We start from the raw sequence: 6,000 nt of genomic DNA, 5'->3' as shown, positions 1-6,000 counted from the left end.
TCTGCGCACACCAAGTTTTAGAGTATTCGCGTCCTCTTCTTATTAATGCATTTAGAAAAGGAAAGATACAGTTTGACAGTTTTTAATTTAATTTAGAGCTGTCAAACTTCGTGACTTTAGCTGCCAGTCGCGAGCCTATGAGTCATGTTCCGTCCCTTTTAGCAATATTAACAAGAAAAAGATCCAGATAGTCTAAATTTAAGAGAAAGACAAGAGAATCGGCGCCACTGTTTGATATTTTTGTAAAGATTTACTAGTAGTAATAAACGTGGTATAACAATTGGGACAAAAACCCTATTTAGGTTTAGTCAAATGTGTCATAACGCCCTTTTGGGGGTGATTTTATTTTTTAATCGCATTTTGTATCTTGTGATGTTTACTCTCTGAAATAAATTATTTATTGTTATAGAATAGAACGAGAATAGGTTACAGATACAGACCCTCGAAAGTTAGCTGATTCAAATCGTTTTTCTTTCTTTGCCAACGTATCGCCTGGTATCGCCCAGCATGGTGCTTGCTTTCATTGTTCGTTCACGTAACATTTTTAGCCATTGTTTCCGAACTTTCTATACTCCATTTGTTTTACTTTTCACCTTGTGTTTATTTTCAAAGATACAGGTTACTGGCGAAACAATGTATTTTTAAAAACTGTTCAAAACAATACAGTACATAACATGTAGGTACATGGGGTATAGGTACTTTTTTAAATTTTAAGTACTAATTGTATTTCTTTGTAGAAAACTTTTATTGAACTCTGAAACTACTAAACCGATTTGGAATTTAACTGACCCCTTGATATTATACCAAAACAGGCCTTGTTATAAAAGCAGAAGATCTATTAGATCCATGTACTGACATATATTTATTATTACCACTATATCATTTTACAAATAAAGTCTATCTCTAGTCTATAAAACATACAGAAAAATTTATCACTAAAAAAAATTTATATTTACAAAAAGTATACGCCGTCCAAATGGTCATTTATGGGCATTGTGCCCAAAACACTGGCGCTATTACCTCGTTGAACGGCAAGGCTCAACCGTTGAACGAAATAAGCACCAGCTCTTGGGTCACCAGACGCGTGGATCAGGTTTTGGGACACGACGTTTATAAAAGCTTTCGTGTCCGATGACCATGGGCCCAGAGTCTCAAACGCAGGCGCCGCAAATACATAGTCCTTACTAATGACTGAGTATTGTAATATAAACCGATTTTAATATTTAAAAAAAAAAAATTTGAAACATATTTTATCCAGAAATAAGATAGGTTACAAATTAAAGACGAAGTCCCGGGCAAAAGCTAGTGTTCCATAAAATTAAATTTTTCACATTTCGTAAGTCAAAGCAAGTTCTCTTGCTCATATTTTAACAAACTCGGAACTGTTCTAGGAATAAATATAAAATTGTGATATTACTTAGTAACTCGAATTTTCATCCTGCCTAGCTGACCTTATTAATTTTATCAGCGTTAACCCAGATTCCACAAATTGAATCCAAATCAAAAGTCTTCCCTTTGGTTACTAAAGAAACAAAATATTGCGTCGCTTGCGATGCGGCAAAAAACTGTATAGTGCGGCCTGACTGTAATTAGTAAGAAAAATTTCGTATTCAGACATTTTTGCTCAAAAATAAAAGTTGCAGACTTGCGGTTCAATTTAAAGCTCCATAATATTACGAAATATTTTTTGCTCTAAGATTGTAGGTACTTAGGTAGAAATTTTTATGCTTTGAAATATTTAAAATCGACAGAGATTGTTCTAAAAAGCACTTATTAGTTAAACAAGTTACGTTTTATTTATTTATTCAGATACAAGTTAGCTATAGTGAACTTTGCCTTATTTGTCGCTTGCATCGCACTTTATACAGTACCCAATAACCGGATTGGTTTTTTAACACGGACGCCGCACTGTAGCGGTGCCATAAATATGCGAATTGGATTTTGATTGCACTTAGTTGTGCTGGTGGGAAGTAGAACGCTTGGCTTTTTTGGGACATACCTATATGTTTTTATTTTATTTTAGTAAAAGCCTAAAGCATCTTTCAAACCTAAGCTATGAAGCTTGATAAAACAGAACCTTCGTCCCACAATGTTATCAATTAATTATTTTACAAAAAATATTGACTTAAAGCCAGATTCCGTTTTAACTTAGGCTACCAAATTAAGCTATAGTTTTGCTTTTAGGTATAAGTATGATGCCCACAACTTCACGTGAATTCGAGTTTTTAAAATCCCGTGGGAACTCTTTGATTTTCGGGGATATAAAGTAGCCAATGTCCGTCCCTGGGATGTAAGCTAACTCTGACTTCATCAAAATCGGCTGTGAAAAATTATCAGACAAACAGACACACTTTCACATTTATTAAATTAATATGTACTTATGGATATCCTATCTTGATGTGAGCTCACGTTCAGGTATCTCTTAAGTGAACAAAGATAGAAATTGCTTTATAATTTACTCCAAATATTAACTTTAAGACAGAATAACAAACTTTCTGTATTTAATTACTGATTGGCGAATTCTAAGAATAATAAATAATCGATATATCGAATACAGTCGCGAGCCTGATACAGGGTCAAACGCGACGCCGACGACGACGGCGCGGCGGCGCGGCGCTTAAACATTACTCAGCCTGTATCTGATGTCTTTTGCTAATTGACTAGAAATATAAGATAAACGCTATTTTTACTGTTAGCCAACTTCCAGCGCACGGTATTATTGGAAAAGCGTCATCGGGAAATTGGCTTTTATAAAATAATGCGTCCATGCGCTGACTTAGAACTTTTAGTACTCCAATTATTTTAGTTAGTACATCCATACTTATATAATATAATCTTTATAATATTATAAATGCGAAGGTGTGTCTGTCTGTCTGTATGCTAGCTTTTCATGGCCCAGCAGTTTAACCGATTTGGATGAAATTTGGTACAGGGTGAGTATACATATATTCCGGATTCGGAGACGGACATAGCCTACTTTTTATCCCGAAAAATGAAAGAGTTCAGAGTTCTTATATTTTACTAGCTTATGCTCGCGACTTCGTCCGCGTGGACTACTCAAATTTCAAACCACTATTTCACTCCCTTATGGGTTGAATTTTCAAAAATCCTTTCTTAGCGGATGCCTACGTCATTATAGCTATCTGCATGCCAAATTTCAGCCTGATCCGTCCAGTAATTTGAGCTGTGCGTTGATAGATCAGTCAGTCAGTCACCTTTTCCTTTTATATATTTAGATTTGCAAGAATTTAAATTTCACATCTAAATGTATAAAAGGAAAAGGTGACTGACTGACTGACTGAATGATCTATCAACGCACAGTTCAAACTACTGGACGGATCCTGCTGAAATTTGGCACACAGAATCTTCACTTTTAAAATACAATTGCCTTTGCCTATCTGGCGTTTTATAAATATTATCTTTGCTAAATGCATTAATAAATAGTACCTACCTATATAGTTCTTCTTCTTCTTCTTGCTGGTTCTTTTTGGTAGGAAAGGCATTCCGAACCAGTGGTAGATGCAGCTGACGATTCAAAAATACTTGTAAAAGTTTAATTGAATAAAAATATTTTTATAACTATTTATTTATTTAGATATTTCTTACTCTCGTAAGCCCCGTGGTTGTTGCAACTGTCTAAAGCTTTGCGCAGTGCCGAACCTCTATAAAGACCACTATGTAACCGCCCATCTAGATAAAACTGTAGGCCCATCTATGACTATGACTCTGCCATGACTCTGCCATATACAACTCTCAAGAAAACTACGTCATCTTGTTTCAGTAGACATCTGTCTCAGTGGGTGCACACCGTGTTATAATACAAGTAATACTTTATTATCCTAGAAAATTAGAGCGTAATCAAGCAGTGGCGGGGCAAGACCTAAATTTGATGTGGGCCCCCTGATAGATAAGGCAAGACGGATTTTGTTGAGAGAAAAAAATTTATACTCAATTTTTTTTTCATAAAAATGCAAACTTCTTCATTGTAATTATTTTACATTATTAAGTATACCTCAACTAACAGTAAATTAAAGAAACATAAATTTTCTGCTTTTAGCCTTACTGAACTCCCTCATAACTGTGTCGTAATCCAGATGAGACGGTTTTATATTATTTATTGCTAGATGAGTAATTATTATTTATATTTGCGATCGCGGGCTTTCGAGGTGCGAGGTCCCTTGGACCGCGAGGTCGTAGGCGGTGGCCCACGTCGCCCACGCCTTACGCCGCCTCTGTTAAATCAAGTCACCTTTTGGTATCATGAACTGCCTACACGTCTTCTCAGCTATAAAAGAAAGTCAAAGGGAAGACAATAAAACCTTTTGCAATAAAAACAAATTGACAAAACAGTCCAATAACTCTCCGAAATTATCAGTTTACTACGGAAAGTCGGCTCAGAGTAAGATTGGAGTGGACTTTTATTTTTTCTAAGATCAGATACCAGGTGGCTACCAGCATTATATTGAACATCATACTCTCACATCATATTAATATTTGTCCAGAAATTGATTTCGGGAGGGGGTTTAACATGGCCAATTTTTCCAAGCCTAATCCTCCCATGAGATAAAAACAGGAAACAGACGATAAGCATTAAAGCTCAACTGTCAGTGATATGAATATACTAGCAGTGAGATTTAATGATTAGTTAGTCAGTCAGTCAGTCAGTGAGTGGTATTTCGCTTTGATATATTAAGTATATAGATTTTACTTACTGATTTGTTCAATGAAGAGTTTTCAGGAACCGCTTCAGAGTTATTTGAATACCACGTTTCCAGATGAATTAATAAAGGAACACATCGTTTTTACTAAATTTAAAATCTTTTTTCGTCAGTGTAGTATCCAAAGTGCCTGAGTGACCATTTATCAATACACGGTTGGAAACACTTCGTCTGCAAATTGAAACATTGCATCGTCCAAAATTGAATAGAAATAGAAAAAACTAGAGAAGTACGAGTTGAACTCGTGTGGAGAGGGTTCCGTACGATAGATATTTAAGTTTGTATTATACGTACAAAATGACTTCTCAAAAGTCATGTCAAAAGTACGATTTTAGTTTATTTCAAAGGTAAACCCTACTTTTGACATGACAGTTGACCCATAGAGTTAAAATGGTGCGTAAAAAGTTATTTTGTACGGACTATACGCACAATAGGGTCATAGAGATTTATATTATTTGTACCAAATTTTAACTTAATCGGTCTAGTTGATTCGGAGCAAATTGATTGTGACAGATGGACAGACAGATCCACGAGTGGTCCTATAAGGGTTCCGTTTTCTCATTAAGACGTACGGAACCCTAAAATAGTATGAGTATATAGCAATATTCACAAGAACAGTGTTTCCAATAAAGCCAGAGCCTCAATAGCTCAACCGGTATAGGAGTGGACTGAAAACCGAAAGGTCGACGGTTCAAACCCCGCCCGTTGCACTATTGTCGTACCTACTCCTAGCACAAGCCTGACGCTTAAGTAATTGGAGAGGAAAGGGGAATATTAGTCATTTAACATGGCTAATATTCTTTTAAAAAAAAAAAACGAACCGATCTATCTACATGAATATTTTGATATCTGTTATATTTCCAAGTTCAAATTATACCTATCAATTTATTATGCTTACAAGCGCTTTTATTCATGCCTATAATTACTTGTGAACGGATGTCATAGTATTTAAATTAATTTGTAAACCTACTTATAGATTTAAAATAATTTATTGGATAGCTACTTACTAAATAGGAATGTCTTGTATTCTGATTAGCTAATTATATTATAAAGTAGGTACCTGTCATCCGATATGGTTTCTGCAAAGTTTCAAGGATAGGATAAGACAGCCCTTTTAGAAGAAATTGATCTCTCTATTTCAGAGGTATTTTGTAAAACTTAAGACCGATAAGCTTAATGTAGTATAGGTAGGTAATAAAAATACAAAACGCCTTTTTATAAGCTGACTTTATAAAAATAATATCCTAAGCCTTTTACGCTTGGTCTATGCCAGAGAAAGCCT

This window comes from Maniola hyperantus, chromosome 6 (genome assembly GCF_902806685.2).
Source record: "Maniola hyperantus chromosome 6, iAphHyp1.2, whole genome shotgun sequence".
Lineage (NCBI taxonomy): Eukaryota > Metazoa > Arthropoda > Insecta > Lepidoptera > Nymphalidae > Maniola > Maniola hyperantus.
The sequence above is the reverse complement of the archived record's forward strand: the minus strand, read 5'-3'. Positions refer to the sequence as shown.